Here is a 25,220-nt window from a genome sequence, read left to right on the forward strand (position 1 = left end):
ACAAGGAGGGGGAGGGGAGAGACCATCATCAGAGAGCTCTGTTTACACCATGAGAAAGGGAGAGCTGTGCTGCATTGTGGGCTTGCCCACAACATTCAATTTGGGATTTCTTGCTGCCTTAGCTCTCGCCGGAGGTCATGCAAATCGACCTTAAAAGAATGCATAAGCCATAAATTAAAATAAACCCTTAGCCAGGGGCTGATCCATAAGTAGACAATACCTAACCTGGACAAAACGGCTTCCTTTGCGAGCTGAAAAAAAGAATAGCGCCTAAGCTAAATGCAACGTAAGTTTTCAGGAAGTATTTCCCTTATTGTTGGTTTTAATTAATCGCAATGCAACTACATACAGTAGCAGTTTATAGACAATGCTATAAGAATCGGAGTGAGAGGCACGGTATGGTTGTGGAGAGCTTGTGCTTTCTCGAGTTTTCACTCTTTCGGAGCTGTTGGTGTGTTTGATTATGGAGAAGAAGCCTCTTTATGTGATCAGGTTTGATGTTTTATCTTAAATAATGATCTTAGGTTTAGGAAAACTCTGAGTTGGCTACAAATGTATGTAATAGGTACACACACAGTGTATCTGTGTATAATCATCTCGTGAGTGTGGTTTTTTTTTCTTGCGTTTTTGGCAATTGTTCCATTCATGATTCTGAAAAGAATGGTCAGTAAGAACTAATAATTCTTCTACTTCTTGAGTTCTAGTCTTTAAAGTAGGAGGCACTGGGTATGCTGGTGGTTATTCTTGTGTATATGCCTGTATGTGTGCATCCGTGTGTGACACTGTCTGTGTTTGTGTGTGATCACACACGTTATATGATCAGATACATACACATGTACATTAATAATTTAGCTGTCAGTGAATTACTCTTCCGACGAGATCTTGCCAGCCCCGTTTCCTACTTCTGTTTAACAGCATTGAACAGTTAACCCGCTAGGGCTGCATGCTTTTAGAAGAGCAAGGCCTTGAGGTGAATCAGAGACACTGACCATATCGATTTGATTGCTGCCTTTGCTTTCCACAGGACCGTTTCACAGTTTGTTGTTTTTTTTTTTTTAAGGACGGGAAAGAGTGAAAGTGGCAACGTGAAAAGACAATTAGTGTTTTGTCTGTGTGTGTCAGGGGTATTTTACAAGAGAAAGGCAGCGTGTTGGGAGCCTGGGGAGGAGAGATTAGCTCTGTCCTAGGGGTGTTTCCCAAAAACACAGACAGTGAAACTTTCAGAGATAAAGAAGCATGTTTTTCGCCTGTTGTATGCAGATAAGGTATATGTCTGAGTTCATTTAAATAGCCTTCTGCACATTGCCGGCAACTTTTACAATCATTTTTATTTTACATTTATTTTTACATTTTTTAATATTACCATCTTTAAAACTGATCCAAAGGATGCGAGGGAAGAACGCAGTCCTCAGCGCAGGGTTTCAACAGAAAATACACGAATTTCCCCTGCTTCATATTCGTGGAAGGGGGTAATTCTGAAGCCTGTTTTGAGACTTTAACTTGACTTGTTTTATTGACGTGCTTGTGCCCACTCAATTAAGCCATTGTGCCAAAAGTAAATAATGAAAGGGATGAGATGTATGAATGTAGTCTGCCATGATATACAAATACTGAATAGGAAAGACGCCCGCCTTTTTTACTTTTCCACAAGCCCACTGCATATCATGAGCTATTTTCCATGACTTTATTGCAGGTTGCTCCCGGCATGAGATTTCTTGTGTTCAATAGTCACAATGTTATATACACACTGTCTGCACATACTAAATAGCGACCATACCTAGCATTTCATTCTAGTAAAATAAAAGTAATCTATTTATAGTGAGTACATTGAAAAGAAAATAATTAGGTCACTTGGATTATGCTGCAGTTTGAAGTAGCACAACACCTGGCAGGAACTACTTATCATTTTCTTTAAACTCTGTACTATCCATAACTTTGTTTCTTATAATACATTCTTGTGTTAAGTGAGAAAGGCTGTTTGTAAAACAATCCCCTGGCTAGTTCCACTGTTGGGTGAAGTTGATCCTGTAATGGCATTTTGTTTTGAACAGTTGCTGTAGTTGAAGTTCCCTCATAAGGTAAGGTGGCACTGGGTCTGAAAGGAGGTCCAAATGCCACATTTATAATTAGACTGCCAATTCAGCACATTGTATCCATTGCTATACAGGGATATACTGCTGTGTCTGGTCTCTCAATAGCCTATTTTCAGAATTAGCCAATTCAACTGCTTAAACCTCGGAGTCAAATTTAGAATAGGCAATGAGAGAAGGAAAGAAAGAAAACAATAATGCTTTCTCTTTTCCTCGGCTAGCTATTAAAAGCCAAAGAATGTACGGAAACCATGCACTGTACTTGGAATCAATACATCAAACGTAGTTTGGCCAGAGTCTGCACGTTCTTGTTTTTTTTTTTTAAAGTGCACTTGAGGGAGGCGGAGGGGGGTAGGTGACACAAACTACCCCCCACCCTTGCGAATCACTCAGAATGGGATGTTAATCCTGTCAGTGCAGTTTAGAAGGTACTTACCCTAGCAATTGGTTGATTATTTTTTTTGCAGAGGAAGAATCCGTATTAAAATAAGGAGCTGTCAGTGCAACTTGCCCTGGGTTTACAGAGCGAGGGAAGTATTGCTGATTTCAGGTCTAATCAGAGATGCTTGGACAAACCCTGGCAGGTACTTTCCCAAATGTTAAGGTCCTTACATGCTGAAGAAGTAACTTTCCTTGGCATTGTGAGGCAGTTGCCTGCCTTAACTCCATTGCACGCATCCCTCCTGGCAGGGTATGTATAGAGGCCACAAAGATGCTGGGAGGGAGGATGCATCTTTCTGCTCTGTAGGGCTGAGGCTGGCAGTCTTAGACGCAGAGCGAAAGGAGGGTTGGCAAGGTGCATCCCCCGGACCTTACACAAGCAGTGACCTGCTAATTTCTGGGCCACCCACTGAGGCTGCAGCCAGAGACTCCCCGGCCAACTGAGACCAGCAGGTTCTGCAGGAGGCAAGACGCTGGTTGGTTTGGAGAAGTTCACCCCCCCCCCCTGCCCCGCTCTCCATATTCCGGCAATCACGCTGGGGAGCCACCCAGGCGATTGGGGATGGGAACAGACAGGGACCAATGCCCCTGGATAGCAGCTCCGGGTGTTGCGGAAGTCCCTATGAATCTCACGCGGCGATTCAACCCAAGGGATTTGGTGGTTTCCTCAACAGCCCCAAATTTCCCCGCAAAAGGCCGTGAGCCAGCGCGATAGAGGGCTGGGGCAGCGGCTGCTTCAAAAGCAATCAGCAGCTCAGGGAAGTGGCGGCCAGAGCGAGCGAAGAGCAGCTCTGCCAGCAGCGCCCCAGCAGGAGAAGGACACACGCTAGGTCTGAGCTCGTGAGGGCTCCAAGCCCGACGCCTCCCCGGACACCTCGCACTGGGCACTTGCTGCTGGCGTGCCTCGTGCGTCTGTGCCTGGATTTACAGTGCCCCAACCTCCGCTCCTAAAGCTTTTAACTCATTCAGGAATGAACATGAGGGGCCCTTTGCCGAAGCACATTCGCTCCTCCTTTCTCTTACCACTTCTTATCCTTGCAGCTGCACTGAGAATTTCAGAACCGTTTGCGAGACTTTGCTGGAGACTACTCGAGAGCTTGTCTGGTTTCTTTTCTGCTGGCTTGCAGGGTGCAAAACCGGTGTAATGCGTAGGGAGTGAGAGTAGGATAGATATCGCCATGTATGCGCATGCACGTGTGTTGTGTTGCTGATTCTGTGTTGTATTTGTGTAGCTCTTCAGTGCTTCCTTATTACTCCAAAGAATCATTTGAAAATATATACACCTTTATGAAAGCAAGAGGAGAGGAGAAGAGCAGAGTGTACCAGTTAGTCAGGCCAGGCCAGGCCAGCAGTAGCTGACTTGTACAAACCATTAGCCAGTGCCAAACGTTAGTTGCCTTTGTTGTCAGTTTGGTTTTTGTCAATAAATATTGCTCCACTCCCCCTTTGTTAGTTGGGGGGGGGGCGTTTGTAATATGTGGCCAATAGTTGGTCAATTCAGGCCAAACTTTTTCTATTGAATAAAAAAATCACTGGAGGTGTTTTCCAGCAGGTCCTGGCTCCTGTTGAAATGCCTGCATCTCTTTAAAGGCCTTGCAGTACCCTTCAGAGTGATGAAGACCAGGACTTTGAACGTTGATAGCAAAACCAAATGTTTTCTTTTCAGTGGGCACAGAAAGTTTCTTCAGTCATGACCTTATATCTATTAAACACCTTAATCACCTTAGGAGATAACACTTTTTCAGGAAGAATATCCATTAATCTTTTACAGTTGGTTTGATTTTCCCCTAAAAGAGTATGTGGATCAAATGTAAAAGGCTATTGACATTTTTTATTTTTTTCCCTAAAACAAAGAATTATGTAAGAGGAGTAGCAATCTAGCTTTCTCTATAGTATGTATTGTGGGGTGATGTATATTTCTCTCTCATTAAAGTGACTTAAAAGATTACCGGGTGTACTTGGCAAAGGATCCCTTTTAACAATTTACAGTTTAAATGTTATGTAAATAAAGAAGTAGTTTTATTTTTGTGTGCATATATAAACTGTGTCCTTCTCTGTAATTGTACAAGGGTGTATTTTTTAAGGTTTCTGGCAATAATATAAATCAGAAAAACAGAGCTTTGAGTAGCTTGTAAATTATGCCAGAGCCCCAAGATTAAAATACAACCTAATAATATGTACAGTAGTTTGGGTGTATCTTGTTACTGAAGTGGCAACAAAAAAGTCAGACACTAATGTAAAGTTTTTTAATCCTTTAGTAAGTTGATATATTGTCTTTCTCACTGTATTTTTATTTGTTTGAGCGTACATACATTTTTCTCTATATTTTTTTTTCCAGGTAGAATATCATATGTGGTACGTTTGGGGACATGTTTTTGCAGTATAACACATGAAATTCCTTTTACTATATATAACATATATTAGGTTGCTTATATAACAAAAATCTGTAACTATTTATTGATGTATCATTATGGCTCATGACATCACACTAAAATCCAAGACTGTAAAAAGTTGTGATTAATAAGGCTCTATCTGACACAAGTGTGATGTCTGTATGTGTATGTTTGTGTATATATGTAACCATATGCAGAGGAGGGTGATCGTGAAGATGTGTTGACTAGAAAACAGCTGATTTTTACCATGATAAAACTGGATAATGGCATGTTTTCAAAGCATGTCCATGATACCAGTACATTATTCTTTTAATACTTTATTCTATAGCAACAGCAAATATTTGTGACATCACAATGAGAGATTTCATGCCAGTGTTTAGTTTATGATCTTTTAGAAAGTCTTCATTTATTTGGCACTGATGAAACTGCTACACATAACCATGGTATAGTCAAGTATTCAGTGAAGTTTTAAATAATTCTCTTTCAATTAGTACAACAGGAACTTGAAAAATGGATTTTCTCTTAAAGGAACAAGAATCATTACATGCAGGTTTCTTCCCTCCCTTTTAAAAACTTCATATTGGTTTTATGTTTTTTGTTTAGTCTCTACATAAATTAAAAAAAAAAACACTCCTGCCCTCCCTCTTGCCAAGTTTGAAAATGTTGTTTGGAAATGATTAGAGAGTAGAAGTATTTTTATCACATTTCTCTTGGGGTTTGCAAATTTGATTGGGTAATATAAAATGGGGTAAATTACTGAAGTTGGTTAATCAGAGTCATTCATTTATAACACAGAATACATATATATCAATTGATGTTTTTGAAGTCAAGCGAAACATTCCATCAAGTTAATGTGTTTAAGAGTATCATATCAGGCACAGACAGGTACTAGAAATGATAAAAAGCAGATAACCTGCAACAAAATGATTTACAGATGGATCATTATCTACTACAGTGAGGTTACAAAGATCATATTCTTTATAAAAACAGAATGTAGTTTCTATAGAGTTAGCAGAATTATTTAGACAAATCTGAATAGTGAATGTTTTCTGAAGGATTGGTAGAATTTGTCGAAGACAGCATGTATTACATTTCTAACCCTCTTGTAGTCTGCATATTATTTTAATATGTGGAAACATACTGGCATGTGTTTTTAAATACTTTTTATGCTGGTAATCCCTGGAATAAGTTTGCTGATAAAATGCTTTTTTATATTCTGTATAAATTAGATATTTAAACTTCAAAGTTTTCATACTCCGCACAAAGGTTCTTAAGACTAAATTATCTGCTCTTCAGTGAGAATGTAGCACATTTATTTTACCTTCTTTAAGTGATATGGAAAAGCATTTTAGCTCTTGTAGTGCAGTTAGAAAACATGTGTTTTAAAAATAAGCATGGAGAATTTTACATTATCTACACATTTAAAAAATAAACAGTGGGAAGGTGTTTTTTTTAAATTTTTTTAATTTTGTAGGCTTGCTAGGTTTAAGGACCTGCTCAGTGTGGTGGCTGAGGGTGTAAATTATCACAACTGATGCATCTCTTCTATAGATTGGTAGACAGGACCCTAGTTAAAAGTTTGCTATTCACTTCTTCAACAACATATAGAAGTGTGCATGTCCATTATTTCTCCAGTCTACTATGGTAGACTAACATAAGGCAATATGAAACCGTAAAACCTAAGAGTTGCAGTATTGATTTGATTCTTAACTGCAAATCCTTCATATCATTGCTCAAAATATCTAACTTTACACCAATATTAGCCATTCTTTTTATAGTGACACCATGCTTAGTAAAAAACTTCTAAGCACTGAGGTCAGGTGTTGAGATTGAATTCTGGTTTATTTTTTATGAATCAGATAAAGATTTCTGTGCATGAGACCGTATGTGAAGATGAGAGAACAAGAACATTTCCATATCAAAGGCAATATATCTGAGGCTGCATAGTAATTAAAATGCAGTGGTTTGGACTGTGTGCAGTAGCACTTAAGCAGAGTGTTGTTGGGAACTTGTGCAGCGTGCAGGCGGTTGCCACTTGCATACTTCTAGAAATATACTTATAATTTTGTACAAACATTTATGCCAGTCCACACTTTTCTGTGGATAATTTGTATTTCATCCAAACCATTCAAAGTAGAAGATATTTTTTGAGCAACCCCTTCATTATGGCTTTTGTGCATCAACTATTTTTATTCTGCTTGTTTGTATTTCCTCTTACCAGAATGATGGCTTGTTTATATTCCGATTTTTTTTTCTGTTTTTCTAAAACCCCTTCTGTATATCACTCAGATTTTAATGAAAATATCTTCTTAGATTAATTGAATACAGCATGATTTATTACATGCTGCATTTTAGAATAAATTCACTGTATGCATTGGAACAGACTATTTTTAATGATACAATACACATTCAAAAATTCTGACTAAGTCTTACATGATACTAAGAGAATGAGGAAATTAATTCTAAGGCCCTGTCCACGAGGAGAAATTGACCAGCGTAGATATTGGGAGATAAAATATTCTGTAGTAGCTGTTCCAGAATAGCTCCACATGTGGTGACTTTATTCTGGATAATTAGTCTGTTCACAAAACAGAATAATTATAAAAGATTAAAAGTTACTTTTATTCCAGAACAGAATATCTGCAAGGAGAACTATTGTAGAATAGCTATTCTGGAGTAGTTTATTCTATAGTAGCTATGCCATGTAGACAAGGCCTAAGAATACTTTCATCTCAGAATGCATATCAAGTGTCCTCATCACCTAAGCCATCTGTGCTAGGGATTCCTACTATTTGTTACATCTATTTAGTAACCAAAATTATTAATTAGAAGCCATCAGGAAACTTTATATTTAAACATATTTTTGTATCTTGTGAAAGTGTTCTGTTCTGTTAATCTTATTATAAGTCTCTCTTTGGCCATTTCTTTTCCACTTTTAGACTCTGATTGGTTTAGAAGTATGCCACTTGAATATAATGGACCACATGACCAGGGTTTTACAGCATATCATGTATGCCTTTGACATCAGTATTATTGTGGCCGAGCTATTAAACTGAAATCCTGACCATTTGTGGTTAGCAAAGAGCCCAAGGCATTGTTTTGCAAGAGTAGGGTTATTAATCTCAGTGTCATGGCCAAATTCCAGTCTAGATAGGATGTAGTTACCCATCTAAATTTCCCCCTGCAGTTTCATCAACTGGCTGAGTTAATCCTCACTTCCTCTCAAAAATACAGTTGTGTAGTGTCACTGGTGCAGAAAATTTATTGTGTTTTATCCAACTAGTGCTGCAGTCTAACAGTTGGTGACGTTATCACTAGAGCTATATAATCTGTGAAGCATTTTGGGAACCTTCTCAAGGAAAGGTGCTATGTTTATAGCAGGGGTAGGCAACCTACGGCATGGGTGCCGAAGGCAGCACTTGAGCTGATTTTCAGTGGCACTCACACTGCCTGGGTCCTGGCCACTAGTCCGGGGGGCTCTGAATTTTAATTTAATTTTAAATGAAGCTCCTTAAACTTTTTAAAAACCTTATTTACTTTATATACAACAATAGTTTAGTTATATATTATAGACTTAGGGAAAGAGACCTTCTAAAAACATTAAAATGTATTACTGGGATTCAAAACCTTCAATCAGAGTGAATAAATTAAGACTCAGCACACCACTTTTGAAAGGTTGCCGACCCCTGGTTATATATATGCTGTAAGTGGTTTATTATTTTGTTGTTAAGATGGAACAGTTAAAACGATTATATTTATTCAGTTTTTTAGTTCTTGAGCTGGTTTTGGAAGAAAATATTTAGCAAGATAGGGACAGATTCTCAACTGATCCTCAGCATAGCTTTATTGCAGTGGTTCTCAAACTTTTGTACTGGTGATCCCTTTCACACAGCAAGTCTCTGAGTGTGATCCTCCCCTTATAAATTAAAAGCATTTTTAAAATATGTAGCACTATCATAAATGCTGGAAGTGAAGCGGAGTTTGGGAGCATGGAGGCCGACAGCTCACAACCCTCCATGTAATAACCTCGTGATCCCCTGAGGATCCTGCTGCTCTATTGACTTCAGTGGAATGATGCCATTTTACATCAGCTGAAGATAGGAGCTGATCTAGCTCCCACTGGAGTCAATGGAAAGACTTTAAGGGGACTTCAAAAGGACCTGCTCTCACTGAAGTCAATGGCAAAACTTACATTGATTTCAGTGGGTCAGGGTCAGGTCCTTATGTGTGATGCTATCTTTTGCTCTTTGGATGAAATTCACTCCCCACCCTTTTGCCCTGTAAAGACTAAGTAACAGAAAGACTGGAATTTATCTCTTTCAAGCCACCTTTTGGGCTCTTTCTCAAGAGCTGCTCTTCCAGTGGATCAGATGGAGTAGGAGATGCTGCTGCTTCCTCACCCATTATGTGTGGTTTCTGGGCCACTGAATCCATATAATAATAATCCTGGAGACTGGTTGTGCATACTCCCTTCCTCACCCACATCATATGTGGAGTTCAGGCTCCTTGCCTGCAGATCCTTGTATATAGTCCCTCTGCTGAGGGCTTTATGCTGGCCCTCACAATAAGGGTGAATTTCACTTAGTCCTCAGCACAAGTATATGGGTTGTGCACAAGCACAGTTTTCATTTATGTGCAGTGATGTATAGTTCAGGGTATTTTGTTGTGGTTTAAAATAGAGTAGTGCCTGGGATTGAGACTTTTATGTTCAACTCTGATTTACTTAAGTACTTTCTTAAATTTAATACTAAAATATCCAACTGACTTGCCCAAAATTTCAAAAGGCAAATGTCTAAAAAGGCTTTCATGTTACCAGACACCATTTGATATTTTAAATACAATTACCTTTTTGTCTGTAAAATGTAGACTTTTTACTAGTTTTGATGTGTACATTCAGTTCTAGAATGGGATTTTCTGTCCCAGTTGCACACAACTACAATTTGTATCTTTTTTTTGTTTTTTTTTTTTGGTGTGGACAGACATACATTCATTTAACAGGATTGTTAAAACATACTGTGGTTAATGTGTCCACCCTGAAATGTATACCATCAAGGTTCTACTCTTAATATTTTTTCCCTACTAGAGGGTAGGAAAAGAGGCAAAAAGGAAAACACCAAATGAATCTCCCTCCACCACCTTCTTCGCCCACTAAAAAAGCATCAGAGAGAGAGAGATGTGGGGAGAAGGGTATAAGAGACGGGAGAGACCCTGTTGCATCTTTTTTCTGGTTTGATGGTATAAATAGTTACAGTAGACGTAGCTTTAACTATGGAGTCACTTGTGCACTTCCTAATTATGGTGGTGCCTTGTTGCCCTGTGCAGGATCAGGTCTGCATTGAGGGAGGTGCAGTACAGACAGTGAGGTAGACACGGTAACTTGTAACAGGTTTCAGTGGTAGCCATGTTAGTCTGTATCAGGAAAAAACAAACAAAAAAACAAACGAGGAGTCCTTGTGGCACCTTAGAGACTAACAAATTTATTTGAGCATAAGCTTTCATGGGCTCGAACCCACTTCATGGTATCCTGCTGTTAATTGATTTATCTTGTTAGACTGACTTAACACTTGATAAAGCAACCCACATCCTTTCATGTATTATACCTGTATCTTTTGCTTCATACATCTGATGACGTGGGTTCTAGCCCACGAAAGCTTATGCCCAAATAAATTTGTTAGTCTGTAAGGTGCCACAAGGACTCCTTGGTTTTTGTTTTTTTTTTCAGTAACTTGTACTATTTCTCCTTTTGGTTAGTGATTAGAACCTTTTTATTTAAAACAAGTTTGATATGATCAGCCTTTTCATCTTTGCTTGGTGGGATAGAAGATGATTAAAGGGGAGGTGTATATGTGCTAGAAGATGTGGAGGCCATGAGGACTATGTTTGGAGAAGTGTAAGGATATGGAAAAACCTACAGGAAAGAAAAGGAAGATCAAGGAGGAAAGGTCTTGCCAGTTAATATTTTATTTACTGGGGTAAGGTCACTCATAACTTGTTCTTGGTTCTGCTGCGCAATAGTCGAAGAGAGCATTTGTTGTGGTGTCAGTAATGTTGCTTGTGTTTAGATTACTTTTAGAGCATCCCAACATACAAGTCTGCTAGCATGCATACTTGAAAAGGGAGTGTCTCAAATTTAAGATTCTTCTTCCACATTTTTATTCTTAAAACCTCTTTACCCCCTGCTCAGGCCACTTTCCACTAACCTATTCCTCTTCCTTCTTCACTTCTCAAGTGTGAGAGACAGGTGCTGATCACTGCCATGTTTCTTGTGCTGTTTAACACCAGAATACTTTCCTGATCAGTGCTCAACACTGGCCAAGTATGTTGGATAGAGCTTGTGGGTTCTGATGACTGCAATGAGTGAGGGAGTGGAGTAGGCTGGTTGAGTCAAGGTGGGCAGCATTCTCTTGCAGCCAGCAGTATTGGGGCTGGTGAGAACTGGTTAAAAGACAGGGCTGGCTCAGGAGGAGTGGGAAGAGAAACAAAATTGAAAACTTCCTCCAGTAAATCTCTTTCAAGTCTCTGGGCAGCTTTGCTAGGTTGGTGTTGCTTACATCTTCTCTAAAAGTAGTCCTTCCAAAAGCAAAGTAAAAGTAGCAGAACTTTGTTCAAGCTCTGTGTGTTGTAGTGGAAAACAGAGTTAAAGTTTTCTTATTGATTATGTGAGATCTTGAGTCTGATCCAACTTCATACAAAACAAGGTTCTCTTCTGTTCCTTGCTGGGCCCATTTAAACTTTGTAAATGAATACAACAGGTCACAGTGCTAAGAGCTCTGAATGCACTGGAAGGAAGCAAAACAGATTGGAAAGTGTCAGGTGAGCAATCACTCAGGGATTTCGTCAGCTTCAAGGAGGAAGAAAGGAGCTTTCACTGGCCTCAATCAAGTCTTGCTTTTCTGGGCTTGGAGAGCAGACTCCCATTGACTCCTCTATCCTGTGGCTTGTAGAATCACTGGACAGGAAGCAGGCCACAGATTCCCTGACTATCTTGTAGAATTGCTGCCACTGGCAGAGGAGGAGTGAGTTTACTCAATATCATGCCTGGTGGCTTCCTGGTGCATTCAGGCTGTTTCTGGAAAGAGAGAGAGCAGCAGGCAAGTGGCTCTCTTTAGCCCCCACTATTCCTCATCCCCTTGTGCTCTTTGTAAGGTTGGGTGGAGATGTGGCATTGGCATAGCAGAGGCAACTTCTCTCTTTCTCTGCACTGTCCTATCAATATACAGACCACCTTTAGGTGAGAGAGCGTATAATAATAATAAGGGGTTCAGGCACGTAAATATGGTTCTAGTTTCAGCTCTCCAGCAGACTTCTTTGGTGACCTAGCACTAGTCACTTAATCTCTCTGTGTCTCAATTTTCTTATTTGTAAAAAGGGAATAATGCTACTTCCCTATTTGAGCAAGGATGGTGCTAGGTGTTCAGAGATGTCCTGTAGTAAAAAGGAGTCAAAATAAGGAGAAAAGTTGAGTGGGGAAAGAGCAATGTTTCCTCCTCCCCATTGCAAAGGTTGGGTAAGCTGTTCTCTTCCATAGTTCCCTTTCCTCCTTAGTCAGTGAAAGCTCTCCGTCCCTCTTGTTTCAGTCTACTTTATCCACTGGTAATAAACATAGTTGATTCAATTCTTGACCTGTATATTTAGACTGTGACAAAGGTGCTAATTAGTGCTCTTTATTATGGTGGGTTTTTATGCGTGGGGGTGTGTGTCCATGATCAAGTGGTTTGAAAACACCATTTCATATAGGTCAACTGTCCTGTAGTGTTGAGACTGAATAATTGGGCCAAATTAACAACCATTACCTAGAAGCAAAAGTTTCTATATCTTTGGAGTTTATCCAGTCTCTCCATGGAAGAGAGAAATAGGTAGGAGAGAGAAGGTAAATTGCAGTGGCAGCCAAAAGAATAATTTATGAGGATTGGCCATAGTACCCAATTTATGAAGGCTGGCCATAAACTGAATCTGAGGTTCTGTGATCTTCATTGCACAACATGATGAAAAACAGAATTAGAAGGAAATCTTCCTGCAGAGGACAAGGTAAGTGTGATCATTGATGGCAATGTAATGTTCAGGATAAACGATTGTTAAACCCACTCCTGGTAGGCTTTCTGACAAAACACATACAAAATGATGGGGACAAGAAATAACAGTGAGGGACAAAGCCCACCCTAATCTTATGTGGTTTCCACTTTGCCTTGATGAAAGATTTCCTTTCAATTTCAGTATTTCGAAGTGTGGAATGATAAGATAAAGAGGGTGAATGCTTGCTTCCCCCCATGCTGCCTAACTGTGGCTCTCACCTTGACATTTTCTGTCCTCAATATATTGTATCCCTAGTATTAATAGTAAGTGGATGCAAATCAGTATGGCATCTGTTAGACTGTTTTCAACTGACCAGGCTAAACAACAGATATGGAATTTATCTCCATGAGACTGTGACCTCCTCACACAAGTGGTATTCCCACATGTAGGTAATGAAGCACCCCTACTGAGCGTAGCTAAAGTCCAAATCCTCAGTAGAGTTATTACATACAACATATATTAAAGCTGTTCCTTGATTTTTTAATATCATCTTACTGTTGTAGCTGGAACAGCAGCTGCCGCTAGTCTTTGCTGATGTCACACTGTGCTAAATTGGTCCTTCTTGAAAGTGTGTGGGAGAAGAAAAGGGATGAAGAAACAAAGAGAGAGGAAAAGGAGTGGAAAGGACATGAAAGGACAAAGTTAGAGTGGAGAGACAAGGGGAATGCATTTATTTGAATTATATGATCAGTGACACTGTTAGGGCTTTTGGACATACGTGTGAGAATTTCTGAACTCTTTCCACATGATTATTTGTATAGCTTAACTTTAATAAAATATTTAATAATTTATTTTAATACTGTGTGTGGTGTTAATCCAACCAGTAAATCAAAACAGTACACAGTAAGTTAAAGGAGGCCCAGTTTATGCTTGCTATCCTTAAGATTGAGTTCCAGATTCCTTCTCAGTTACATGTAACTTGTTCAGAACAAATTCTTTGAGGGTGAAATTATCCATGTTTGGTCTCATACAAAAGGTAAGCTTTTTTTAGAAAGATTGAGTATCAAATCTGTTCAGTCATTTTTGACACCTATCAATCCATTTTTCTGTGTGTATAAACGTATTGTGTGTGTGAACACATACACACACACAGAGTATAATTAGGGTGAACGTCTTAAATAAAGTTTGGTGTTTTACCGCTCATTTTAGAAATTGATTGATAGTAAGATATGTTAAGTCTTCAAATTCTAAAATATCATTTTAAATTACTAGTCCTCTCAAACTGTTGCACACAAATGTGTGTTTACTCAAACAACTTTGAAGCTTGTATGAAAGACACTATGCAAGATGAAGTTGTGGGGTTTTGAGTCCTTAGCTTATGAATGGTAGGGGAATAGCTTGCAGGTCTTGTAGGCTGGGCAGGTTTGATTTGGCTGGGAGCAATACAGAACTGAAAAGGGAGCTCTCTGGGTTAACAGGCAGAAGATTATTCACTAGGTAGAAGGAACTCCGTTTCTGAGGTAGGGAAGTGTGCACTAAATTGAGAGAAGAGGAGAGAAAAAGGAATGAATATTGGAGGGACAGAGTGGGAGGAAGTCAGAGAAAAAATGTGTCAGAATGATGGTAATGGATGAGATGCATCCAATTATAGAGGCAAGTATACAAATGGTGTTTCATTGATAACTCAGGAGAGGCAAGAACTCTTCTTCTTCTACTTTACCTATCCTCCCTTCCCCCCCCGCAAAAAATCAGTTCAGAGGACAAGACCCTGAATTCATCCATTCCGCCAACCCCTAACCAAACAGGAATATTATACTAGTTGAGACTTGGATTAATGACTGCAAGGCTGTACAGTCGTGGTTGCCAAGGCTGTATGGTCCAAAGACAACCGCCTCCCAGGAAGCTGTGTGACTGCTTTGGGGATGGGATTTTGTGGGCTTCCACAACAGGCTGCTTTTTTTGGCCTGCACAAAGCCATTACCTTCAGCCTTCCAGTGTGTGTATTGATATTGTTGGCTGCATTGAACCCAGTGTGCTGCATCTGTTAAACAACAGAGCTGCCAGTGCGTGTAAATACATGGGAGAGTCTATACTTAGTACAGAATGAGGACTCATCCTGAAATGCACTGAGCTACTGCAACTCCCATGGGAAAAGTTACAGTTCCTCAAGGTGTCTAAGGGTAAGGCCCACAGTTAGTAGGATCATCCTGTTGCTGTGGTATCCTGAGTAGAGCGGAATAACTTTGTACTGTATATGTCAATCTTTCACTGGAGGGAAAAAAAAAGGTTTAACCGGTGTTTCTGACTGTGGTAATTTCTGTTGTGAAAGCTGCTTCATTATCTTAGTTTCAGCCATCTACTGCAGTTGTTTTCAACCTTTGATCCACAGATCCCTGGGAGTCTGCAGACTATCTAAGATTTCCATATCCCCATTCAAAAATTTTTAGGTGTCTGCAAATGAAAAAAGGTTGCAAACCACTGATCTAATGATCGTGGTTTCAATCTGTGGCTGGTTCTTCATATTTGTTAACTGATTTGTTCTGTGTCTCAGTTTCATGCAGTTGTTGAAATGAGGCAGAACAGCCATTAAATTAAATATCCATTTCAGACACTGGCCATGTGATCAGACATAAAGGTGTGTTTTCTTTCTTGACATTTGATTTCTGTGTGTAAATGCACACTTAACTAACCTGCCAACGTCTTGCTAAGCATTGTTTTTTTTATGTTCATATCTGATAAAATCCACACTCCTGCCTCACGCCTAAAAAAGCCTAAAACGTGTGAGAACAAGATTGGCATTTTGTATACACGTTCTTTGTAATGAATAAGGCATTAGGCCCAGACAAATTCATTCAGAAAAGATACATAATTTTACCATTAGTACTCCTTGCCTGATGTCAGAAATTAATTTTGTACTTTTACAAGTCTCATTTTACTTGTCTTCAGTTATCCTGTATGGTGAAAAGCATATTTCCCACAAGTCAGATTCTGGCATTGGTCTTTTTGTAGCCGAATACCAGAAAAGCTGTGTTGGAGAAGGAACTGTGAAGCACTAGAGTACATCCTCTCCAAAATCTATGAATCTCACATACCAGAGCTTCCCCAACGCCTCAGAAGGGACATTATATGATCAAATATATGAGAAATAGATTTTTTTTATTTGTCAGAGTCTTCATATGAAAATAAATTGTAATGACTGAGTAACAGTCAAATGTATTAGCAATAATTCCAGTAAAAGTGGTTTTTACAATTAAACTAAAGAGTACATTTTCAGTGCTGTGTGTCTGCAGTCTGCACAAGTCTCAGAAATTACTTCTAAACTGACAAAGTTTGAAATCGCATGCCACATATTCAGGAAGTTTTCAAGGACAAAAGCAAACTATATAGTGCATGAGCTGGGAAAGGGCATATTTAGCTTCCAGCTCCATCTCTATGAATGCCAATATCCCCCCCTCACCCCCCCGGTAACGTGGTTGGGAAAGCTTGGAATCATGCTGTATTCTAGTGTGTTGAAATGCAGCTGAAGATGCTGCAGAGTGAGACAGAGAGTCTGGTGGAATTTTTGTCTGTTTGTCCTGTGGAAGAGGTAGATTTTGGGAACAGTCTCTGATGCCCTAATACACCTCCCCAACCAACCAAAACCCTAAAATTCAACAGAATGTAGTCTGAACTCTCCAGTGGACATCACACATTTGAAGAACTATCCTTGAAATTCTATTTTTAAATATTGGCTACTATGCTCTGGATGACTTCAGGAATAGACTTTGTCGGCCAGGGAAGAGCAGTAAAGCTGCCAATCATGGTCATGAGATTTATAGGGCTAGGAAAGAGTGCATTTGGAAGCTTCTTTATTTATCATCTAACCGTCAAAACAGAACATTACAATGGATCTGAAGATTGGCTGCTCCACATTCCCCCACTTGTGGTTGTGCAAGAAAGTTATCTGGACTCTCACTTTCTGCATGGCTGCATGTCAGGGCTTTGAAATGAAGATAGGGAATTATTGACTATGGCGAGTGGAACAAATCATTTGCATGAACTCTCTACTGCTGGTTTTTGGTATTTAAAACTTAATCCTGAAAGGTACTGAGCACTCTGACCCTGATCCCGAAAAGGACTTCTGTCCAATGGGGCTACTCATGTGCTTAAAGTTCAGCGCACATTTAAATACCATGCAGGAGTGGGATCTTGCAGGACTATCCCTTTATTGCTTCCAGAGATTTTCTTTTTTTTGGGGGGGGGAAGAGGAGGGAGTCTTATGGATTTCCTCAATGAGATGACTTATTGTTTAATGGTCAGCCTGTCACATGGTCAGGATTAGCAACCTTCTTGGGCTTGTTCTGTCTAGAAGTCTGTGGATATCTTCTGGTGGGTATGGCTCATATGTAATTACTGATGCTCAGTAAATATGTTCTTAATAATCAACTGGTGTTTAATGTGAAATGGCTAAAAAGTTAGATCAAGATGAAGTGCTCTGGGCTGGATTCTAATCTTCAATTTGTTTTGAACCTTGCTATTTCTGTCAAAATGTGCTAATGCGCTAACACAGTCTTCTTAGCATATGCGTAACGTACCTCAGGTGGCACATGACCAGATTTCATCACCAAATTTGGTCTACTTGTTGGATCGTTAGCTTTCCTGGGCTAGGCACTGATGGGGAGCCCACCGTGAACGCTGATCCATGCCCCCCTCTCCCTCTTGTAACACAATAAGAGAGATCAATAATGCTTAAAATAGTAGCCATTTACTTATTATTCCTTTTACTTCCAGTTTTTCTCTGCCTTCTACCAGCTATTTTGTTGTCATTCTAAAACAATATTCTGTGCAACCGTTCTAACTGATGGCAAGCAGCAGGCTTTCTCTCTGTACAGCCACAGCGTTCAGTTCATTATTTTGATAGGGTTGCTCTGTGGTACAAAATCACTACACCTGAATATTTGTTATCCCCTCCAAATGTTCTCTTTTTCAAGGAGAAAACTAATTAGAATTATTTCCTTCCTCTGACCATATCTGTTACATAATGTAATCTTGCTGCTGCTTTTAGTTTTGTTGTATTGAATCACAGAAATTAGAGAAAAGAAATAATCTAATCCCTTCCTCTGGCATTGTAAAATTGTTCAGAAAAATTTCTATAAAGATTATTGGGAACACTCTTGCGATGATGTATGTAATTTGCCCATCATAATCTCTAGATGTCTGATCAATCGATATGAAGCATCACTCACAAATTCCAGGAAAACTCCAACCACCTCTGCCAAAGGCTGAAGTGAATAGGTAAATTTTGGATTTTCTCTTGAAAGTGAATAAACTTTGGCTTTGTCAGACCATGGGGGAAAGAGAATTTCATTGTCTCTGTAAGAACTCCGTGCCTGCAGCCCCACAGAATTCAAATCTAGGGACTGTTAACTAATGTGGTCTAGCTGAGCTCTGATTCTCTCATTATGCCCCATTCCAACAGAAGTATCTAAGGCTTCCTGGGTTTAACAGCATGTAGGTCTTACCAGTGTAGTTACAATGGCAGTGTGATTTAGCATATAGGAAACTGGACTGGAAGTCAGAAAACATAATTTCTAATATTGGCTCTGTCAGAGCTGTTGTGTGATCTTGGACACATCACTTCACTCTCTCCTCTTGCCTTTTGTCTGTTCATTTAGATCCTAAATTCTTAGGGGTAAGGACTGTCTCTCACAGTGTGTTTGCACAATGGGGTTTCAGTTGGGTCCCATAAGCACTGTAATACAAATCAATAATAATAATTGCTGTAAATGTTTCCTTAAATGCGTGTGAGTAGATTTTTTTTATACTGTTTGTGGTGGTGCATGCTGAGGATGCAAGAGTAGAATCTCACTTGTAGTTCAGTGTCTGCAAGGAGCTATATTTAAAGTACTGTATTACAAATTATTTGTTGTCAACTACTGTTGAAGATTCAATGATTCACTGAGAGAGTAGTGAGAAGCACCGATATTTGACATACATTTATCATCTCATGACTACCAAAATTAGGTGGCCTCAAGATTGCCTTTGAGAAATTTGTGTACTGAAAGTGCTCACTATTATGTGTTTACTTTCAAAACCTCTTATAAGCTCTGACACTGACTCCTTTTATCTAAATACTTGGGTTGAATTTACTATTAATGACAAGGGATTTTTTTTATACTTTCACTACTATTCTAGATATTTATTAAGCCTGACAAGTAGTAGGATTAAGCTTTACAAATGAAAGGGTAATATATCCGATGTTTACAAGTAAGACAGAAGCCAGGTTTTATAAAATTTTAAAAAATACTTCTATTGCCGGTATATAAATTAGACCAGTCAGCTTTCCAAAAAGAATAAATCCAGCACTGGAGTTGATTTGTTTGGGAGTTGGTACTCTCATTCATAATAATTTGTTGGGACCAAGAGCAATGTTACATGGGAGACTTAAAAGCATTTTGAAAAGAGATCAAATAATAGAGCTCATTCTTGAAGCTAGAGAAATATAGGGTCTGATCCTATGAGGAGCTGGGTGCCTTCTGCAAAGTGCTGAGAATCCTTCACTCTTATTGAAGTTGGCACCTCGCAAGATACACTCAGCACCGATTGGGATTGAACCCATATAAAATCACAGTGCCTGATCTTGCAGATGCTTACTATCTATTGTGCATTATGCTTCCTCAGTAGTAAGCACAATGCTTGGAAGCGAGCATCACACATGTTAGCAAGCTGGTGAAACATTGATGGGTTTTGACATGCACCAGGACATAATTTGATGCACAAAACAGTAATAATCCATATGATATCCTGAATCTCTTTTGTTTTGTGGTGGAATAACAAGAAGATCACTGCAACCAAAATTGCTAATTCACCAGAAGAATACTCAGAAGTATTAGATGAAACAAGTATCTTTGATTATAAACATATTTAACTATCTGGGAAATTCCACATAAAGATGTTTGTTTTATCATTTGCAGTGCAGAATCCTAACACATCTTAACTTTAAAATGTTTGTATTCATAGAAGTTTGAGAAAACATCTTTGATGGGTTAGTGCCACACTGCTGGGTATTTTAATTTTGTGTGTATGTGTGTTTAAGTTGTGGATAGTGTATTTAAAATGATGGGATTGGATTTGCTAGTGACTCTGGTGCACAGGTCTCCTGTAGCATTGAGGAGGTTCTGCCCTGCTCACTCTTGTCACTTCTGGGGAACAGCAGTGAAACTGTTTATTCCTGACAGCAGACAGCCCCACTGCAGGGCCCTGGTTTCATGTTGCATTAAGTATTAGTGCTGTTCTTTCAGGAGCTATTATGCTGTGACATCAAAGATTTTCTGACAGGGCAGTTGTAGGTTAGCACTGAAGTTGTCTGCTGAAATTTTTAAGAATGGAATTAAATATATATGATCGAATTTAATATGAGATATAGGAAACTGCATATAAAATCCATCTAGTGGTTGAAGAAAGTTGGAGGAATGATTATTTGATCTGACCTATTTGTCCCTTTTTGTCCAAAGCAATGTTTATTGCTTTTAATTTCTACAGAAAATCCAGAAATTTTGCCACATATTAACACTTTTGTGCAGCTGATCCTGTTCTGAAAGATATTTTGAGAAAAGGGTGGAAAAGGACTTTTATGAAATAAAGTGCTTAGCGTAGTCTCTGAAATGTATGGTGTAAATTAAGCTATGAACAATAATTGTAATGACTTATTTCTTGCTGATAGCCTAATTACTTAAAAGGATCAAGATACATATTTTTTTAAAGTGGTGAGGAAGCAATTTAGATGGCTAGTAGAATCATACTAGTGATTTAAAGGTTTACATGGGAGGCAGAACTCACAGAATGAAGATAAACTATAAATATTTGATTTGGAAGTTTATAGTTACTGTTCAACTTAAAGAGAAGATGATAGCAACTTGAAACAAACTGATTGTGTAGCTGCTCTGGACAAGACAAATATGTTCCTGAACATCTGCAGTCTAAAATGTTCCTGTAGATTTTTATGTAGTTAAATCAGCATTGCTACAAAATTATGATTATGTTCTGATGAGGCAAATTTGGCAACAGGAAATATCAAAATTAATGTTGGAAGTGCAAGTCTGAATATTTTTGACTAAGTTGCTAAGACATTTGATCCATACGTATCAGGCATGTGAATCACCTATTAAAATGGAAAAATATGTACAATAAAGAGCTTCCAACAAATAGTATTAGCTTAACTGTGCTGGTTCAGTCATAAATGAGATACCAGCATCCATTTGCTTCTGAGGAATATAATACTGATTTTTGCCTTTTGAGACATACATGAATATAATTAAATAAGGGCTTTAGGTGGTACTGAAAGTAACATTTGACACGTGAACAGATTTCTTGTATTACTCAGTATCAATCAATATGTGTGAAAATAGTTAAAAGACATGTATTTAAAAGAATTGTGCTATATATTTTATACGCACATTGAGACATAAAATGTACCTAAAGAATAGCTTTCTTTCCTCAGACAAAACTTTTTTTTTTGGTACAGCCTAAAATATGGGGCTTGATTCTGCAGCCTTACTCAATTAAGCCCATCTGTTGACTGCAGTGGTGCAGTTTACTTGATTAAAAGCTGCAGGATCAGGCTCCAAGTTTGTAGGATACTATAATGTGCTATTATAATATGCTAATCGACTAAAATTGGTTACCCATGCTATTGCTGTACACTAGCTTTGATCTTACACAAATGTTTTTAGTTTATTCTTTATTTAGATTAAATTGCTTGACTTCTCCTTTGATTTTCCTGTATTGTAGAACACATTTTGCAGCAAATAAAAATCCCGTTTTATGTGAATGAACATTCAGAAATAGCCAGTTTAGGATGAAAACTAAACTCTTTTTGTTCGATGTGTGAAGCCTCTGGAATAGTGGCACTTGTCTCAGGTAATACTTACTGACAGGTGGTAACAGTGGAATAAAAATGTATCTAAGTCACTTTAGCTTTATAATCTCAACTCACAACACTTATATTCAGAAAGAAAAGCATGAGAGTTACTAGGGGGGCGGGAGTGGAGGTGCGTATGTCTCACAGAGGATGGTATTTTTTGTTTTTTAAATACAGATAAATTTCCACAATTGGTCAAACTTAAGAAGAATCACTTGTAGTAATTCTCATCTATGCAAACTTCCATCTGATAGGTGGATTGTCTGTTTTTTAAGACCAATCCATGAATCATTAGTCCTAAAATGTATGAATGTATGAATCATTGTATGAATCATTAGTCCTAAAAGTAATCAGACTTTTAGGAATTATAATGTTTCCATTACAAAGATTACAGCTTCTGAAATTATTAAATGAATATTTTGATGCTCCACTGCATATCTACTTAACGGAAAGGATTACTGAAGAGCCTAAACCTGCAAAACTTAGGTGCTTTTCAAATGACTTTAACGAGATGTTATGACAACTTGTTTATTTGAACTTTTTTGTACAACTTTAAGGTCTACTTAACTTTTTGATTGCATTTTATGTGAATAACTGCAAATACATATATGAAAAAATCTAGTTAACTACTGTACCTGTAAAGCATTTGCTGTTGAATAGTTTTAGTAATCACAAAACTGAGATTATAGGTAGGGTTATCCTTCAATAAGATAAAGTTTAAGAAAATAAAAAGGCAATATACTCTGTGTGCAGGGAATTAAAGAGTGTCAGTTAAAGCCATGTTTTGAGGGGAATTCTAAGAAATCTGTTTATACTTTACAGAGCTCATTTGACTATTTTGGTATTCTGCTCAGTGGTATCCTTTCATTTAGCCTGTAATCAGAGAACTTAGGGGCTTTATGTTAAATTCAGGTATATGATGCACACCAGTATGTCTGCAGTGTGTCCATCTTTGGATACATTTGCCTTTTTATGTTCATATTTGCAGCTTAGTTATATTTTTTTTCTTGAGGTTTAGAGTGGTTATTATACTTCAGAACAGGAAACAGTTTAGGAGAACATGTCAAAAGTTCTCTCATTATAGGACAACCTAGAATCCTTTCAATTTCCTGCATAGAATTCCTGGTGTTTGCTGGGTAGCTAATCTTTCAGTTTCTATTTAAATAAATAGCAGTAGAATGAACTTGATAAGTATGCCACTAAATAGACCATATTACCACTTAATTTAGGTCTAGTGCTTAACAATTGGATTTGTTCCTTTTTTTTGTGTGTGTGACAGCATTCACATAAAGGCCAAATGGATACAGAAAAGAAACAAACAATATTGTTATCCTTGTAACACAGCAGCAATTATGATTAGTCCATTACAAGTCTGAAGATGCAAAATTTCAAAATTATGTATGTAGATTTTTGGCAAATGTTCAGTTCTCTGGCAGGAACACAGATTGTTGATACTATTCTATATCTAAAATATGGTTAAATAACATTATTTGTCTGTCTGTGAGCAACAAAATCCAGGAAATTCAAATCTGCAATGGGACAGTCTATCCCTAGTTTACTCTGTTGGGGGAGGAAAATAAGAAGCACCAAAGCATAAGTTAATGACTTAGTGTCAAACTTAAGTTAGAATTTCTTGACTTTTGTCAGTCTTCACAGCATATAAGTATTTTGGGGTAGTCATGTCCCAGTGAGCTACCCAACCAAAAGGCCAAGGGGCAGAAGAATTAGAAAAGCATTATAAACCATTCCCAGACTATGGCTATAGAAATTCTAGCAACAAAGCAGCATCTTCCACCACACTGCCTGTGCAGATTGCTGTGTCATAGTTCCTGGACAAACAGCAACAGTGAAAAGAAGAAGGTGTTGGTGGGAAACAATCTGGTACTGACTGGACACCTAGAATTTCAAATCTGTGAAACATTGTGAAATACACAAATTGGTCCACAGCTTTTGCTATCCAGTTCCAAGTCTCTGACTTGATATTCGAAGCCCCCCATGGCATTGGTCCTAGCTGTCTGCGAGATCTCTGGCTTCTGATGACAAGCATTTTCCTACAGAACAGAGAAACCGTTGACCATTAGGGAGGAGACTCATATTCTGCAGTGATAAGTGTCATATGAGGACCGAGATAGAGAAACGTCTAGTACACACTTTAAATAATCTTCCACTCATCCTTGAGAGATGGGTACTGTAGGCAAATATGATTATTCCCATTTTGCCAATTGGGAAACTGAAGCTGGTAGGTTGAGACTTACTCAAACCCATGGATGTGGTCTGGGTCATAGCCAGGAATAGAACTCAGGAGATGTGACTAGTTTCCAGTACTGTGCTTAAGTTAGATACTCTCTCTCTTACGTAGTATATCATAATGGAGGTAAGGAATGACTTATTCGTTGACATTCTGCATCGTTACTTTAAAAATGCAGTAAGTACGGATACACCTGCAGTTAAAATGTAATTGTACAGAGTGTATATTTTAGGCTTGTTGCTCCATTTTCAGGTGGAGGTCTACATTTTTGCATGGTTTTTGATGTAGCATATGCCTGTTCATAGCATCACAGAAATGTAGGTCTTGAAGGGACCTCAAGAGGTCATCTAGTCTAGACCTCCTGTGCTGAAGAACAAGTATGCCTATACCATTCCTGACAGAAGTTTGTCAAACCTGATCTTAAAAACTTCCAATGATGGGGATTCCAGTAACCTATTCCAGCACTTAGCTATCCTTAGAGTTGAAAATCCCCACCCCTCCCCCCAATATCTGACTCCCTTGCTGCAGATTAAGCTGATTACTTCTTGGCCTACCTTTAGTGGACATGCATTTGATTCATACTCAAGTGAAACTGTGGACTGTGTGTAGTGCATCTGCTATTTATTAATGTTTTACTTCTACTGCTGCTGATTGCTGCTTTGCGTGTCAAGTCATCGCACAAGTCCTCTTGCAGCTGCAGCTTTGTCCTGCCACATAGAATCCCAGATTGCAGCAACATCCTATGGTGAACAGGAATCTCTCTGGAGTTTGGCAATATTATTCTTGGTTAACTAGCCAGGGCTCTCACCAAAGAGGCTCTCACCTCCCCCACGCCTGGCTCTACTTCCAATTGCTTCCACAGCATGAGAGGCTTTGAATGCAGACCCCCTTTTTGGTAATACAATGAAGAAAGAAGTATCAGAAATCATCAGAAACTTATAATTTCCTGGATTTTTCTGCATTTGTTTCATCCTCGTTTCTGTTTTGAGATTCAGCTGTATGTTCTCATCTTGAAAACAACATTAAGTGGAGTTACATGCACACACGCTGAGAGCAGAATATCCCCCCACAGTGTTTACGGCAACACCTCTAGGTGACGGCAGGCAGTAAGCTTTCTTTTTATAGAGCTCCAGATT

The 25,220-nt window shown here is 38.7% G+C and overlaps 1 protein-coding gene across 17 annotated transcripts in view; it reads left to right on the forward strand.

The window, feature by feature from the left end:
• SOX6 (SRY-box transcription factor 6) overlaps positions 1 to 25,220 on the forward strand; it is a 458,734-nt gene that overhangs the window by 1,424 nt on the left and 432,090 nt on the right. For 7 of the 17 annotated variants that reach the window (XM_050954521.1, XM_050954529.1, XM_050954542.1 and 4 more), the window contains exon 1: positions 7 to 286. The exons of 4 other annotated variants lie outside the window; for them this stretch is intronic. The gene's annotated coding sequence lies outside the window, so the exon portion shown is untranslated. Of the gene's footprint in view, positions 1 to 3; positions 287 to 473; positions 493 to 25,220 lie in introns of those variants that run through there. 6 more of the 17 variants (XM_050954532.1, XM_050954534.1, XM_050954536.1 and 3 more) reach the window with 4 other exon arrangements.

The sequence above is a fragment of the Gopherus flavomarginatus genome, chromosome 5, assembly GCF_025201925.1.
Source record: "Gopherus flavomarginatus isolate rGopFla2 chromosome 5, rGopFla2.mat.asm, whole genome shotgun sequence".
Classification (NCBI taxonomy): domain Eukaryota; kingdom Metazoa; phylum Chordata; order Testudines; family Testudinidae; genus Gopherus; species Gopherus flavomarginatus.